This window comes from Carlito syrichta, unplaced genomic scaffold (assembly GCF_000164805.1).
Source record: "Carlito syrichta isolate Samal-C Ts95f unplaced genomic scaffold, Tarsius_syrichta-2.0.1 Scaffold316376, whole genome shotgun sequence".
Taxonomy (NCBI): Eukaryota; Metazoa; Chordata; class Mammalia; order Primates; family Tarsiidae; genus Carlito; species Carlito syrichta.
In genome coordinates this window covers 239,252-257,262 of record NW_007260472.1, presented here as the reverse complement: position 1 = coordinate 257,262, position 18,011 = coordinate 239,252, and the positions used below count along the sequence as shown (strand labels likewise).

The following is an 18,011-nucleotide window of genomic DNA, read 5'->3' as shown; positions in this document are numbered from 1 at the left end:
ACGGGCAAGACCTCATCTCTACAATAAAAAAAAAAAAAAATCAGCCGGGCATGGTAGCACGTGTCTGTAATTCCAGTTACTTGGAAGGCTGAGGCAGAAGGATCGTTGGAGCCTAGTGGGTCAAGGCTGCAGTGGCCGGGAGCGGCCATTGCTCTCCAATCTGGGCGACAGAGTGAGACTCCAACTCAGGAAAAAAAAAAAAAAGAATATACCAGTCAAAAGGAAGGTATTTACATTTAGGCTGCTCCACAGTGAGTGGTCCATGTCCCTGAATCACATCTCCTCACCTTCCACATTGATCATGATCGTATTCCTCAGTGGAGGCAGCTTGGTGTTGGAGAAAGAGTAGGGTTTTGAGGTGTGTTTGAATTTAGGCTTGCTTTTTACTAATGTGTCCTTAGACAAATTATTTAACTTCCCTAAACCTTGTCTTTCTGATCTTTACAATGGAGATAACAGTATAGAGCTTTCAGGGCTATTGTTAGGATTAGAGATAATTCCTGGAAAATACTTTTTCACTGCCACAGGGGCTCAATAAACCATTAGCTTGTGGGCCACCGAATTCTGTACAAATGTTCATTGCTGCTGACGCTGTTATTACTTCAGTGGTTGTTAAAACTGTGGTTACTGTTAACCTGGTTACAGAAAATTTTCCACTTGACACCTCCAAAACCAAGTGGGCCAGAGCCGGCCCTGTGGCCAGTTATATTATTTTCAAATTCCTCTCACGCATACTTAGCAAACTTGAGTTAGGGCTTGTGTTATGTTTCCAATTCTAAAGCATTATTTTCAGGGGTTACTCTTGCCACTTTGGCAAGGCTGTTTCTTGGAACTGTTGTTATCAGGATCTAAAATAATTTTGATTGCTGAAGTACTCTCCTTTTTGCCCTGGAATCCTTTCTTTTCTACGAGGTCACTTAGGCATCCAAGGCTTAAGGAGAAAAACTCTACTACCTGATAATGTGGCCAGGCAGGATTAGAACCTCTGTACTCCCAGGTGTCACTTCCTGAGCCAGGCTGCTGCTGGGAAGGTTCAGGTCAACGAATTCATTTGGCAGCCTCCCAGAGATAGATATACACTTCAGGATGGAAAACAAGCCTCACTGTCCTTCTCCACCTTTCTCCCTCCTGTCCCCAGCAAACGCTGAGACCATCCCAGTTCTAGCTGACTTTCCCTGAAGAAGTCTGTAGGAACCATGCACCTCTGGGGTTTGCCAGTTGCCAATTGCAATGGTTGATTTACAGCCAGAATCTGGCACCTAGAAAAGGGGATCCTGTGTCTTTAAACAGCTGTGCGCCAGTGTGTGTAAATGTGCTTGCTAATCCAGTGACTAATTCAGTATATTATAAAGCAGCACTGAGCTGGCTGCCAAGGCAGGGCTGTATCCCAACTGGAGTGGTGTGGAAGGCTCAGAAAATGATTTCTTGAATTCTGCCACACCACCCGTCACTGAAATTTCATCTGGTCTGTTCCCTGAACCAGAGTCAGCACTGGCCTTCCTCTGGTTCCTGTCTGCACTGTTCCCTCTCGCTTCTTCCCTCTCCCTCCCTCCATTCCTCCCCAAGTTTATTTACTCATGGAGGGTGGAGCCCTGCTCAATCTGAGTCAGAGCAGGGAACCAATCAGAGGTGCTCTGGGGCATTCCAGGGGACAAAACTCATGATCCCTCTTGGAAAAGAAATTTCCCAAAAAGATCCCTTGCCGTCACAGTGCTGTGACTGCACCTTCCTCAGTTCCTGTCCAGTGAGCCTCCAGGGTGGGGTGGAGTGGGGTGGGTTAGGCCTCCACCCCATATGCTTGCCTGAGGCGCTGCCCTATCATCTTTTCCTCTGTCTCCCCCCAGGAATTGGAGAGGCAAAGAGCCCCATCTAATGGAGACTTCTTTCTCCTGAGTCTTACCCATATAAATATGAAAATACAAATATCACTTTGAGTGCTTGGGCAGCCTCTTCTGGAAGCATCTTTAGGCTAGGGAACGGTTTGTCTTTCGGAGCTTTTCCTCTTAGTCCTCACATAAGTGGCCCTAGAAGTGCAGACACCAGGTGTCTGCCTCTGGAAGTGGACCTTGCCCTGCCTCTCTCAGGTCTCCCAGGGAACATCACCTAGCTGCCATCTCACAAGGATTTCCGTGTGGCAGAGGTGGCTGTGGGAGGCTGCATCCTCTTCCAGTCTTCCCCTCTCAGTAATGTCATTCATCTGCCATCGGTGTCCCTCCTCTTTCTCATGCTCTACGCTCAGGACATCATGGTCTCCATCCTGTCCTCTCCCCCAGTGCTTCTGGACCCCAGCCACTTCACTCAGTCTCCGTTGGAAAACCTTTTGCTTTTGACACAATCCCAGAGCTCATCACTGGGAGTGTGTGCTATTGCTTGTGCGCTTAGGTGGTGTTGGTTTCCCCCTCTTAGAAGGAAACTCTGAGTGAAGGGTCCATGCTGCTCAGTCACCAGGGTTATTCCCTTTGCTCGGCCCACAGCAGGCAGCTCAGTAGCTTTCTTCCTCTCTTTGTAAAATGTAGTGTTTTAAAATTGAGATATAATTCATGTAGCATAAAATTCACCATTTTAAAGTATACGGTTCAGTACATGTTAGTACATTCACAAGGTTGTGCAACCATCCCCAGCATCCACTTCCAGAACATTTTCATCACCCCTAAAGAAGTCCCATGTCCGTGAGTAGTCAGTCACTCTGATTACAGGAATGTGATCCAGTCTGCGGCTGAAGAGGTGGGGCATGTTCCTGACTGGAGCTCAGAGCAGACATGTGGGGAGTACTGCTTCTCCCCGATCTCAAAGGACCTTTTCAATCCCCCCTCCTCACCCCTCAAGCTCCAGCTTGATTCTGATGGCTCATTGGTTAGGCTCCACCGCGTAGTGAGCTAGTGTCGTCTGGGCAGGGATAATGAGCGCTTTCACCAGCTGCATGCAGACAGTTCAGTCCAGGGAGTTGGGGTTGTGGTGGCTGCAATTTCCTAATGGCTTCCTGATGAGGCAGAGACATTTATTAGCAGCGGATGAGGGTTATGCATCCCGGTCTCTCCCTTTCCCACCTACCCAGGCAGATGGAGAGTGGCTTTGGCTCCCTCAGCCTTTTGCATTGATCACTTTTTTCTCTGCTCTCCGCCCATTGGTCTGTCTCACCCATTGATCTGGAGATTGGGTCTGCCTGAAGACTTATCAGCCTCTTGGATTTGTTTTTGGGAGAGGCATCCAATGCCATCTTCCCTGGGCTGCGTGGGCGAGACTCTGGGACAGCAGTGGATTGTCAGAATGCTGAACTTGGGGTGTTTTGAACCATTAGGAGAGGCCCCTTGGGAAGGGAGAAGAAAAAACCTGTGGGGGCTAAACGAGATGGGTAGGCGTATCATTCGTGGAATCTGTAGATCTCTGCACTCTGAATGCCCTGGCATTTAGAACTAGAGCTGCTTATGTTGCTTCTGGCCATGGCCCCTTTGGGGTTAGACAGACCTTCATTAATTAGATGCATCAAGTTCAACTTGCTGACCAATTCCCCTGATGTTACAGTCTGGCTTTGTCAGTGAGGCTTTCGGTATCTCCTCAATCCTATCATTGTGTCTTGGTGAACCTATTTGGAATACCAGCAGGACTGGATGCTAGTGTTATAAAACCTTCAAGTGATATGATAGCAATCTGTTCTCCTTCTGGTGCTTTATAGATACAGGTCCATACATAGATCACTGAAGTTAACTGCTATCTTTGCTCTTTTTGGATTGATAGGAATAGCACCCTCAAATTTCAGAGTTGTCGTATCTTGTAGTGTCATTCAATTAAAGCTGAATACTAAAGATTGCTTGTTTGGTGATCCTTGGTATATAACAGGAATCTCTACTCAAAGGAAACTCTTCTGTAGAGTCTGGCCTTGGGTATTCAAAACTTATGCCCAGGAATGGGAACAGATAGCACTGTGGGTCCATAAAATCCCAAGTCATGTTTATTAGGTCTTTGGATGGCTTGTTCCTCTGTGGTTCTTAAGAACTTGGGGAGGAGTAGTATTTGTCCAGAATGATGAACCAGGGCTTGATGGTAGTAAAGATGTGGGAAACACCCTCTCCCTCCCAATCCACTGCTGTTAAATAAATAGAAATGGTGTAGAGGAAAAAAATATTGGTCAGGGAATAATGAGGTCTAGAATTGGTAACCATGTGACTTAAGACAAGTTGTTGCCACCTTCCTGAGCTTCATTTTACCCATCAGTAAAAGAAAAGGTTTGAACTCGACAATGTCTGAAGTCCCTTTTAATTCTGTGTTCCAGGAATAGCATAGGACCCCCTGACCAGTGACAGCTCTTGGCTCCTCCTCCACTCCACTTTTTCATTCATTGTATAACTACGTCTGGTTGCCAGGAAGGAGAACATCCCTCCAAGGAGTTGTTAAAGTTTTATAGCAAATTCTGTGAATTCCTCTTTTCTGCTTTTTTGGCCCTGGATAAGGCTTTATGCATCAGATAGCCATAGGAATGGCAGGATAAAGGAACAGAGATAGGGAAAAGTGTGAGGACACCAGGAGAGTGCACATGTTAGTAGTTATTGCTCCAGGTCATAAAAAAGACCAAAGCTGAAGAGGTACAGAAGCCAAATTAGAGATTAGGGAGGCCTACTTCCTTGGAGTAGCCTTGGATGATAGGTTTAGAATGAACCTAATGGTTTAGGGAGTGTAACCATGCTCCCTTGAACACTTATCTCTCTGAGTCTTAAGTACCTCTTTTGCAGCTCAGGAAACTTGAACTAGGACTCCAAAATTATTGCTTAAGCCCCTTAAAGTCATAGGATTTCTAACTTCTCATTAGGGATATACACTTGCGTTTACTGTACTGAGTAGGGCCTTTATTCCATGAGATCCTTCACTTGGGGGCAGTACTGTTGGTGTCTGGTGCATTTAGCTGGTGTGCAAGCATTTTTTGAAAACCATGATAGGTGGTCTGTCTTGCCAAACATTTGATGGGTGGGGAATTTTGCACCTTCTCTGATGTCAGCCTTGTTTCAGGGTAAGAATGTGTGTCTTTTTGCCTTCTTTCCACTCTTCCCATGTGGTTCCCATGTGGCTCTCTTGAATTATGCTGTAGTGTTTCAGCAGGGGCCCTGGAGAACAGGGGCTGGGGGAGAAGTCAAAGAAGTAGTGAATGAAGTACTGGACCAGGTCAGGTGGTTCATTCACCCACTTAGATCTTCACAGTTTGGTGCGCTTTAGGTGGTCAGATGCTTCATCCAGGTTTTAGTCTCCCTACTCTGAGTACTGGAATGTTTGCTTGTTTTGGCCATGTGCATATTATCTCAGTTGTCCTGGTAGTTCAAGCTTATTGGAGCATCCTCCAGATGGTCTGAACCCTGAGCATCTTGACCCATGCACTTCTGAAGTCAATGAAGAGAATGTGGGACTGGAGAAGAAATATAATGCTTCTCTTTTAACCATTTCTTGGTTCTCTTGGCCCCAGTGGTGTCTGGCACTGCCTGCTCTATGCTTTTAAATAAAACATCGAAATGCTTGCCACTAGTTCCCTTCCAAGGTGGTGACATTACTGGTATATTCTCAATGAAACATACTAAGCTATTTAAATGAAAATGAGAAAAATTATCTTATTTAGGTCTTTCTACTTACTTAAATGTTGGTTTTCCAAAAACAAGGAGGAAAGTCAATGACAGAACTTGTAGGCAAGAATGGAAAGCTGAAGTTACTCTGCAGGGGATCTCTTTATTAAGCCCTGGATTTTTTGCCTTTAGGAGATTCCAGCTTTGCACTTAGGATTCTGAAGGCTGTAGGCTTGGACTGGCTCCAGGGGCGCATTTCTGACTGTTGGTTGCCTATTAATGCTGAAGGTTGTTGGTGGAAACTCACAATGAAGGCATGCAACAGGAAGATGCCTGCAGGGGTTCACTCTTGGGCCGCTTTCCCCTTGCCTTCCTTCCTGGCTCAGGCTGTATTTATTTTCAGTTTGGTGTCTATCACAGGCGAATTTGACTACTGGTGGCCCTTTTTAGTAAAGCTGAAGTACGATTAAGAATATAAGTAGCACAATTGGGAAGGATTAAAATCGATTATCACTCTCCAAAGTCATGTTAGAGTAAAAGATGAAATTCCAGAAAAGAGAGATATCGTCTAAAGGGGTTGAAATAAAGGGGAAGAAGAAAGAGATCTTTACTGATGCATGCATATCTGTGCATTTCAGCTCTTGGTCTTTTTATTTAGCTCCAAAGAAGCAATGAGGAAACTTTCCCATGGAAAAGCTCTTTTATAGTGCTCCTAAACATGTATAAGTAACAGACCTGATAAGACGTTTGTGACCTCCATGGATTGGTTAGTTTTCCCTTGGCGTTCCCATCTTCCTGTGACCTCTGTAGAGAGAGAGAGGTCTTCATTGCTTTGGGCTGGGTGGAGGAGCAGATACCTTTCTCTTCTACTCCTTCTCAGTGATGGCTGTATTTTAGCAGTAGGCGAGCACATTTTTTCATTTGCCTGAAGAGATCCTTTAGCTTCAGAAACAACTGTGTGAGCAAAAATGAAGCCCATTCCTAAGCAGGCAGCCGTCTTGGTGACCTCATCTTCCTCCCAACTCGGGTCCAGTTGGAGTTGTGCATACAGGGCAGACTTCCAGTTCCTCCTGTCTGGGACTAACAGTGGCAGATATAAATAGACCAAGATTTTGTCAGTAGCCATTGTTCTCTAACTGCCCATTGTTTCTGGAAGCAAAGCATTGCTGTGGCTGCAGCGTGTGTTTCTCTCTCTCTCTCTCTCTCTCTTTCTCTCTCTCTCTCTCTCTCTCTCTCTACACCCCCACTCTTTTCTTTACCTGTCATTCATTGTGCAGAGGGTCTGAATTCCAGCTTAGCCTTTTCCATCAGCCGCCTTTGCACTTGTCTGCTGCTTTGGGAGACACTCAAAGGGAAGCTGGCTCCACAATGGGTAGATCAACTGAATATTGTAACCTCATATTTAGATTCCAGTAATGCTTTTGTCTGAGTCTTTCCTTGATATATTTGTGGTCAAGACAAAGATATGTGGATCTAATGTTAGTAAAGTCAGGAGGATTTGTAACTGGTTGAGCAACTATACCCAAAGGGTCTTGATTAATGTGTCAGTGTCAGAGTAATGCATGGTCTCTGGCATTATGCTATGGGGATCAGTACTTGGTCATTGCCTTTTCAACATTTTTATCAGGGGCTTAGAATAGACAAAGATGCAGAAAGCGTACTTAGTAAGTTGCAGATGGTGCAAAGCTGAGAAGGATAGCTAATAGGATGAGATCAGATTCATGTTATAAAAAAAATCTCTACACATAGAAACATGGATCAAAACATAGTGAACTTTAGTATGGACAAATGGAAAGTCCTACAAAGCTTAATAAAATACAGCCAATAAGTGCAGGACTGGCTTGGTATCCATTTATATAGAGAAGGCCTGGCAGTGTACTTTGAGTGGCTTTTGTAGTGAGGCTGTTAGAGATATCAGTGTTGTCTTTATCTGCACCAGCTGAAGTTTATGGAGTAGGATGGTCATCTTTTTGTTCTCATTTTACTCCTGAGAAATATGATGTTCATCTGTGATTGCTTAGGTTCTTCAAAAACACAGGCATAATGGAATGCCTCTAGGTGGGAGGACAGCCAGATCCCATGCCATCATGAATGGTTGAAGGAACCAAGGAATTGTAAAACCTGGACTGAAGTGATGATGGGAGGAATGAAGCAGGTGAAAAGCTGTCAGATGAAGAAGATCAGCTGTGTACTGCATGACTGTATGACTGTATCAGTACAACTAGTGATGAACTCATAAGAAGGCAGATTTCAACTCAATATGTGTGGTCATTTAAAACAAATACTTATTGTGGCTTGTAAGTGAAATTGAATGGCTCAAATGGAGGAAGACTGTCCTAAGTGAGAAGATTTCTGGGACGTATAGTGGTTGTTTCCCAGGTCCTGGCCTACCACTGATTTCCACTCATTATCAGATATTCCTTTATCAGTCTAGAAAGCTTGGGCAGATATGCATGTGTAGTGTATGGCTTCAGTACCTGTGGCTGCCATATTGAGAATATTTTCTCCTGTACTGGGAAAATGGACTTATATATTCTTATTTTTAATCGTGGTTTCCCTGGATTGAAAACAGACTGTTGGACTGTGTGAATGTGTATGAGTATACTTTTTCCTTCTCTGTCCAGATTTATTTATTAAAAGAAAAACACATCTGCATAAAAAAGCCTTAGAACGCAGGAAGAATGTCCACTTTGTTTTTCTTTCTGTAGCACCAAGACATGTGGGGTTTCAGCTTCCTCTAAAGTTTTTGAAGACTGGCTTTCATCTCCAACAAGACTTTTTCCCATTGGAAAAACGGTCCTTTTTTGGTTTAAAAATATATTTATATAATGTATAAATAAATAAGAAAGCTGGGAGAGAATTTCCTTTCAAAATTGAGAAAGAAATGTTGCTTTTTGAATATTATTAATTGGGAGTAAGTCATTGCCTCTTCCCGCTGCCACTCTGCATTCTGTCCTTTTTTTCTTAAAATTTTCCAATATCCCCTTCCTCTGCTTCTTCCTTTTTTCCCTCTCTCCCTCCTTTTTGGCCAGCTCTCTCCTTCCCTCTGTTCTTCCAGCTCCTACCTTCTTTCTTGGCAGCTACCCTGGTGGCCACTGTACCTCCTACCCCCAACCCATTCCTCTCTCCTTTCTCTAAGCCTTTCTTCCTTCTGCCCTTCCCGGGCTAGCTTTGAGCAACTCACTGGAAGAGGCCTGTCTCTGTGTTTGTTTCCTGCGTGGGAGGGCGAGGCAGGCCTTGAGAAAACAGTTCAAAAGTGCAGAAAAACTTTACCTCTTCCAGCCTAAATAAACGGGCTTCACTCCATTTGTTTGCCCAGATTTTTCCTTTGCCCATGGAGAAAACTCCTTATCCTCCTTGCCCAGCCCAGCCTTCTTGGTGATTCTCAGGATCTCTCCCCCCATGCTTGTTTTGCCCCCAGACCAAGCGCCAAGTGGGCACTGAGCCGAGCCGAGAGTTTGACCAGGACGGCTCTGGATAGGATGTGCAAGGGCGCCTGTGAGCTCTGTGCATTGTAGCTGCTGTCCACGAGTCTCAGAGGTTGAGGCTCTTTCCTCCTTCAGAAAGAGCTTTTTCAGTAATAAAAATGATGGATAAAATGAAATGTTTTTGTGCCCCATCATTTTTCTGTCTTTCCTGTTTTTATTACTTCTGCGAATAGGTACAGGGAGAAAACATCTGCGAATAGGTACAGGGAGAAAACATCTGAAGATCTGGGATTGAGTCCTGGTTATATCACTTTACTAGCTGGATGATCTTGGTTAAACCACTGAAGAAACCTCTATGAGCCTCTGTTTTCTCACCTATATGATGGAGATAATACTAAACTAGGCTGTTTTGAGCATCATACCAGAATACTAGAGAAAATATAAAATGTAAATTTCTGTTCAAATAGCAAGAAAGATTAAAGGTGGGAATTAAGTGAAATTACAATAAATTACCCTGATTAGCCAGTATCTCTAGGATGTCAGAGGATGAGGCTGATATGTAAACCAGAAGTAATGGAAGCTGGAATAATGGCAATATGTATGATGTCGAGTATTCGCCATTTTCTTAAGTGGGGTTATCCTATGTCACACTGGTACCAAAAGCCTTATGATCCTGTCATGAGTGAAGGAAGGGCAGGAGTTTCCTGCATTCAGATGTGTAATATATGGAAAGAACCAATAGGATACAGTATGTCTGTCTACAAAGCCATGGAGCTGAAAGGACCGAATTCATTCTTTCTTCCTTAGTAATATAGAGACCATGGCTCTGTGTTTTTCATGACAAAGAAATCACATTGCTCTGGGACATTTAGGACTTGCAAAATATGTCATGTGGTGGAGAGTCAAGTGTCGTCATCTATGTAGGAAATGATTTGAAACATGTGAAACACTTTGTAAATGGGTTAAACTGATCATTTAAGAACGTTGAGTTGTTTTTTAAAGTCCTCTGTAGAGGTAGTCCTTACAGGAATTGTAATCTCAATGGTTAAAACATTTTTTAAAATTATGAAAGTGTCATTAATTTCAAGGCCTATAAATGATTAAAGTAAAGTGATTAAAGTAAAATGGTATATGTATTTCAAACATTTAGAAAAGAGTTTTGAGCACAGGATAATACTTTTGTTTCATGCCATATTAATTCTAAGATGGCACCCTTAGGAAGTTTTCAAGACCAAAAGGCATCTTAGGTCCACTGGATTCAGGTAGCTATAAAGTGTTTTCAGGACAAATATATTTTAGATGATTTGTGCTATGAAAAGGATTTCCCTCTTAGCATGGATGCAGAATAGGTAAGAAATTAATCTGTTTTGTTAAGACAAAAAAAGGAACCAGTTTCAGGTGATACCAATTTCATTTATATCTCAGAATCTGATTTTTGCATTAATTTTTCTTATTTCCTCATTTTCTTAGTTGTTCCTGGATAAAATTGCCAGATTCTTTCACCTTGCTGTCTCTGTAAGCATTGGAAAATAAGTAATTTTTTAAATTTAAATTTTTATTTTTATCTTTTAGAGACGGGGTCTCACTGTCATCCATGCTAGAGTCAAGTGGTACGATAATAGCTCACTGAAGCCTCGAACTCCTGGGCTCACATAGTTCACTTAATCCTTACTACAAGGCAGGTAGAGCATCCTAGAGAATGACAGCAAGCTTATCTCAGGGGCTTTGAGACCTGTTTCATGTGCCTTCAGCTTGCCAGGCGGCTTAGGAAAACACATATTTAGAAATCTTTCCAGCAGGGTACATTCATTCACATATTTTCTCTTTCAGGCCATTTGCACAATGTTTAGGGTGGGAGATTCGAACTAGTCTAAGGAAAGAGCTAGAAAATTTAGCTACAGGACCCAGGGGGCAGTTCTGCTTTCTGGCTCGGATACTGGAACGGAAGAGCCTCTCTGGGTTTCCCTGAACACCTGGAATTGATTTGGGTTTTGCTCTGACTTCGAAACATTTGCTGAGGTGGAGGATGGTGGCGGGGGTAGGAAAGAAATAAATCCAGTGATTAAAAATAGCTTTTGCATGTCAGGTGCCTGAACGAATTTGGGAACATGCCTGCAATCCCTTTTGTCTGGCAGGTCTGAACTCCGGCGCTGCCGAATTACAACTGCTTTCATTTGTTTTTCCTGCTTCCCTACCATGTAATGGTCAAGGGCTCATTGGAACCATGTGTGAGCCTGGTGAGTCACCAGATCCTCAGGACTTCGGTGGTAATAATGTGTTAAAATTCCTTTTGGGGGATGGGGCAGAGGGTGGATGAAGGGAAGGAGGGAGAAGTCTGAGGTCACTTCCTACAGATGTTCAATGTGCTGGGCCCTCTCTGCAGGCTTCTTTCTCAGACCTGGCTGCAGGACCCAAAACTGGCTTCTTGGTGCAGTTTGGGGCATGCTTTGCCTTGCATAAGACCATCTCTTTTGTCTTAGGACAGCATCCCTCTGCGGAGAGGCATATACTTTAGAGTTGGCACGTTGTACCCGAACAGTGTACATTCCCTAGTGGTTATGTGCATTGGCAGCAGAATCAAGATGCTGTAATTTGAAACTGGTTTGCATTTTTGGTCAGTCAGGTCACTGGAGGGTGAATTGGGGATTTTCTCTGCAGCTTCTCTCTCCTTTCTTTGGAGTGGTTTTTAGGTTGATAACTTCGCAGGGGTTGGGTATTAAGAGAAGGCCAGAAACCCAGTTGTATGCTCCCCTAGCTGATAGGAGTCCGTTCTAGGTCTCATGGTGTCCTATTGTTTGGGACAGTGATGGACTGTTTGGTTGGGATGGGTGGCCCCCTAGAAAGGGCACCAAGACATTTATTGCTTAGCTCTTGCTGGAGCCACAAGTTCTGCTTGCCCCCCATTGCATTATCACATCATTGAGTTTATGTAAACTGAGCTGAGGGCCTGAGGAGGGACATTTACCTCCCTTTTCATTAAGCTCAGCCAGAAGTTTTGTGGATTATGCTAGCTCTCTCAGCTGGAAATCCTGCCTGCCTGGTTTCTAGTGCCTAATCCAGGAATAGTGGGAGAAAGGCGACACTTACAGGTCTCATCTACTCTACTTCCAAACCACTCTTGTATGAATGAGAGAGGGCAGTTGAGGCTGTTTTTGATTCCCTTTCATGTTCTTCTGAGATCATTAGCATCTTTATCAGGTCAGTCCTCTTAGAGGCCAATGACAACTTTCCAGGGATAATTAGTTGCAGAATTAGAGCTATCAGTCACTGTGGCCATAGCCATTTTTCTATTTGTATTGGTCTGAAAGGGTAAAGGCTCCTTATCTTTTACACTGGGACTTGTTCTAGGCATTCAGTTTGGCAGTGGTTTTACTTTCAGACTGCCCTTTTGGTGCTTGCCAAAATCCACAGCTTTTGGTTTTGCATGATTCTGGTTATAGTTGTAAGTTCATGCGGTTGTTAACTATTAGGAAGAAATATCACTGCAGTCTCCTGGTTGTAGGATGTGGAAGTAGAAGGAACAGGCTTACCATTCTGATTTGAGATCATCTCTTTCTGATTCAACTTTGCCACTTTCTAGATCATGACAGTGTTGCTTAAAAGAAGTTCTGTGATTCCGGTGGTCCAATATATGAAGTGTAGGCCTAGATTTAAGCACCAGGGCAGGTAATTTGAAGCCCTATTTTCTTTTTCCTTGAGTTTGCCTCTTATAAGCTTTCATACTATGATCCTTCTTTATCTAAAAAATATCCTTGAGACAATAAAATATTTGTGGGTGACATGACATGTCCGGGGTTAGCTTTACATTCCTCTCTCTCTCTCTCTCTCTCTGTGTGTGTGTGTATGTGTGTATGTGTGTGTATTTGTGTGAAGCAATAAAAATGGGTCATGATAATGCTGATGGATTTTGACTAGAGGTTTATTATACTATTCTCTCTACTTTTGCGTATGCTTGAAAATTGCCAAATGAAAAATTAAAAACCCTATGAAGGATACAGACACTACCTATTAGCAGGCCTTTTTTAGAAATGAATTGAGTAAGAGACTTACCCAGTGTGATTACACTAATGGCACAAGTGGATTCAGAACCCATGTTTTTTGACCAAGTCAATGGTGCATGCCCCTTTATCTCCTTATATTTCCTTGTCAGAATCCTATCTTTCCGTTTGGACAGTTAATTGTTCTTTTTTTCCCCTTCATATGAACAAGGCTTATTCTTGGTTTTCTTTTACTTTAGAAAACATATTTCAGTAGGCTTTTATGTAACTAATTAAACTTATGTTGTATTCACTGTTGCCCACTAGGGTGGCTTGGGTATAAACAAATAGGGAAGGAAGCCAGGTTGTCCCTTAACCCGTTTGCTTCATATGGAAGAAAGGAAGCCTCACTGCCCTGAGTCTCCCAGGAAAGGAAAAGATTATTGTCAATTCTGTAAATGGCTGTTAATTATGTCCTTATGGTGCTACCATATGAAACTCTGGGTTTCTTGGAATAGTTTCAGGTTTTTAATCATTTCCTCAAATTGATCTGATTTTTAAAGTAAGAAATAAAAAGTCCTGTTTTCTCTTAGCTCTGAAAATTTTAGTTTTCTCAGATCTCCAATTAATTCCTATTTGCAGTGAAATAGAGTAGAAAGACCTTGGATTTTAAGAGTTGCCTGACTTCCAACCCTGTCTGGTTTCTCCTGGCCTTGTGACTTGAGGCCAAGCTCTTGATCTGTCAGGGTCTTGGTGTCCTCATCTGCAAAATGGGGACCCTGTGATACTTTTCCAGGCCTCTTGGAAGTTTTGTGAGGATATTGTGGAATAGTATATGTGAAGGGTCTTGGCAAACTGTAAAAAAAAGTTTCAGATTTAAGGCATATCCTTGATATTTCTCTCATGCTGCTGTTGAGTGTGATAGTACCCAACACATGTGGCTGGTATCATTGTAATCTGCTAGGGTGTGGCCCAATCCAGTGGTCACACAAAACTGGGACACACATTGGATTTTTTGTCCTTGGCAAAATCCCTCACCTTCTAATTCTAGGATCCCAGATGCTTCAATCTTCCCTTGATCACTTATTGAGAATCATAAGAGAATAAATTTGTGAGGTCAGTAAAGCCAGATGTCTTGAACTTCTTGCTGAACAAAAGCCATCTCAAGTTTAGATTCTGTGTAACATTGTTGGTATGAGCCATTTGGTTTCAAAGAACTGAAGAGAATGGTGTGAAAAGACACATGAAACACTCTTGAAGGGTTCTTGGAAACTGAACAACCCTTAACTTTGAGTTACATATAAGTAAATGGAAACCCTTGTTTTACATTTCACTTGAAACATCTATGAGGTGGTTCAGGGTTGGCCACAATGAAAAATGAGCAGATGTTTCCTTGCATTCAAAATGCAACGGGCTTATTATGCCCCTGCTGATTCAAGGAAAGCTACCTGCTCACTTCTGCTTCAATACTGCACAATCTTGGGATGGTTATTTATTCACTAGCTTCTGAACCACTTTCCTCTCAGAAATCGAGGGTAATTCGTATAAATGTTAACTGGAATTTAGGGGTCTGAGGAATAATCAGTGGGTAAGAAATCAACTAAATTGTAATATAGTTATGTCTTCAGTGTGCCATGCAGTGTGTTTAGCATCTCCACTGTATTGGCGCAGTATTTTTCTGGGTCAGGTTCTCAGCATTTTGAGACAAACATGGTATTTGAATTTAAGAGTTAGTAAGTAATTGCTAACACAAGGGAATTTCAGTGTTTTTCCATAAAATAACATTATCTATAGAGGTATTGATTAATTTCTAGATGGTGATCATAACATTAGAAATATTTGATACCTAATGTAAAAGTGTTATAATAGTTAATGAAGTATTTTAAGAATAACAGATGTCTGCTTGGGCTAAGCCACATCATATTCTCCACCTTTGTAATGATTTCACTATTGCTGTTGATCAGTGTAATTAACAGAACTGCTACAATCATAAGAAAGCAACACAGAATTTTTGCATTAGTATTTTTCTATGATGAATTTAATATTTTCTTTTAATATCTACTTTTGAACACGATTATTCATCATCATTTAAGTACAGTGCTCACATCACTGAAAAAGACAATTCCTGCCAATCATTCACTTACTTACAGAGGGGAATTGATTTTTATTTTTTAACCACAATCCCACACTTTATAAACATGGGTAAAGCTCTCCCTTTCCCAACTGAATCTTTTAGGTCCAAGGACAATGATGGAACTTCTCTGGAATGCATCACGTCCGAATGCAGGTATCTCAAGTCTGCAGAGATGGTTTCCCCAGCTGGGCTTGAGTTCCTTTTCAAGAGCTCCATTGCTTGACTTCCACAGCCAGAGGACAGGGCCAGGCACTGCCAATGGGGCCCCTGTGCAACTGTAGCCAAAGGCATGTGGACTGGGCTTTTGGAGATGACATTGAAGTGGAAAGGCAAAAGTAATTCTAACTGCTTTCCTGGGAGAGAATAAGTGAGAACCTGGAAATGTCGCCCCCTCCAACAGGAGACAGAAACCTATGTGGAGGATTGCCAGATCAGCAGTCCTGTCCAGACCATACTGCCAGAGCACATGGAGTTATTGAAAGCAGACTCGGGGAAGCTTCTTTCTCAGGCTTTCTCCTGTCATCCTGGGCTTTCATATCACAATGGCATCACACTGCCCAGCTTTCATGCAGAGAAAATGCCTGGGACTCCTACCCAGTCTCATCCTTCAGTTCCAATTGCTGCAGAACCATTGCTTGTCCATTTGGCCTGGCCTGTATTTTCCACATGTGTTATCCTGGCTAATTTCCGCCATCAGTAAAGTCTTTTCAATGAGTCATAAATCTAAAGGAGGGAACAAACACACAAAACAAAACCCACACAGTTCAAGTTCATGAATTTGTGTTGGATGGGAGTGAAAGGAGGAAAGTTGATTCAAATTTGGAAAAAGTTAATTCACTCAACATTACTGATTGACTTGTGTGTTTAACCCTGTGCTAAGAGCTGGGCCTTCAACTGCTGTCCCATCTATCAGAAGCAATGCTTTCTGGTTAACTAAAGAGTCCCTTTCTCTGTAGTAAAATAGATTTCTCTAAAAGAAGACATTTCTGGACCTGCCGCTTAGCTGTTCTTGGACGTGTAGAGTGAGGACGAAGGGGGAGCAGCTATGTGCTTCTTTGTGACTCATTTGATGATTACTCCATTGTTTGACTAGCTTGATGTTATGTAATCAACATTCTAACCCCTCCCCCAACTCTTCTAACAATCTGGGATTTTCCATAATTTTGTCAACCTTCCTGGAGACATGTTGATTTTTCCACTGGTTTTTTTTTTTTTTTTTTGGGAGGGAGGAGGGCATGTCCCGGGGCAACCCAGACTTACCACTCCCTGGACCTTCAGATTCCCTGTCATTGGCAGGGCCTGGGAGAACAGCTAGGGAGCCCTTCTGTTCTTTCAGGGCAGAGCCTGGGCTCTAGCAGTTTCCTGACAGCATCACTAAAAGCAAAGAAGAGGGAAAGTACTGCCTGTTCTTCTTTTGTGCAGTGTAATTTCCATTCATTTTAACACTCAGAGGCAATATATTAGCTCCTTTCCTCGGAGGTTACCAATTGTCATTTTTTCCTTTATGTGTTTCTTTTTTCTTCAGCCAAGAACACATTTTGTATTTCCAGGGAATTTTTTTTTAAGTAGTTAGAGTTTAGAAATGGTTAGTTGAGGAACTTCTGTAGTAGCCTTGCCTGGAACCTAGCCATTTTATAAGTCAATTTCATAGGATGCCGTGAAGATTGAGGCTACTAGAAACCATTTCAGTGATGTATATCACTGCCAAAAGTCACAGGAAAGCTAGGAAGGATTCTCAGCTCATTTTTTTGCTTCTGAGATTTTTGTGTGAAATTTGCCTGAAGTAAATTGAGAAGATGTTAAACTTCAGCCATATATATGTATCTACACTGTGAACATGGTCTGCAAGTAGAGGAATTACTAGGCACAGCAGAGATAAAGGTGCACGTCGGTGTAGCAAATGATGATACCTTTGGAGATCTGCAGGCTTTAATACCCTGCTTTTATTCACCACCTGTGTACCTCAAGTTTTATAGATTTTACCTCTGATAAGCACTTCAGATTTGTTCACTTATATTATGTGCATTGGCACCTTCTTAGACAAAGCCACCATCACCTCTCACCAGGACTAATGCAACAACTTTCTAACAAGTCTGTCCACATCCATTCATACTCACCATCTAAAACATTCTTTACAGAACAGCTAAGGTGATCTTCTTAAAACAAAATGTGGTTATGTCCTTTCTCTGTGTAAAATGCTCAATGACTGTCTGTTTTATTAAGGATAAAATGAAAAATTCCTTAACATAGTCCCTGCTTACCTCTTCAACTTCATCTTAACTAGCTGAACTCCTTGGTCACTCTGCTTCAGCTGAATTGATCTTTTTGACACTGAAATATGTCAACCCCTGCCTTCTGCCATCTTCTGACCCTCATGTTTGCTATTTCCTTTGTCTACGAATGTGGTCCTCTGACTTTAATAATCATCAGATTACCTGTACTCTGTGTTAAAAACACAGATTTCCGGACTTTACCTCCAGAGATTCTCATTCAGTAGGTCTGGAGTGGGGCTGAGAATTTGCATTTTAACAATTTTTAGTTGATGCTGACGTAGCTGTTTTGGGAACCACACTTTGAGAGCTACTGATCTAAGGTGTTCTTACCTTCCTAAACTGTGTGTCCTTCACATCTTGGGTCAGATGTCTCTCTTCTCTAAGAGAGGCCTTGCCTAATTCCTCCAGACCTGTAGGACTTTCTGTTACATGATAACACTGCATCTGGTACTTCTCCTTTGCAGCCCTTATTGATATTGTTTTCGAGCTCTTAATTGTAAAATAGATTTTTAGTGACTGAATCCACTGAAAGAACCGTAGCTCCTTAGGGGTAGGGGTCATTTCAGTCTTGCTCACTGCTGTTTCTCTAATTCCTTGCTTATAGCAAGGGCTTAATAATTATTTGTTGAATGGATGAATATTGTCATTTTCTTTCT

General features: G+C 42.4%; 1 protein-coding gene across 4 annotated transcripts in view; it reads left to right on the top strand.

Moving 5' to 3' along the window:
* The window catches only part of ETS1 (ETS proto-oncogene 1, transcription factor), a 128,828-nt gene that overhangs the window by 77,159 nt on the left and 33,658 nt on the right, over nt 1-18,011 (top strand). The window lies entirely within an intron of this gene.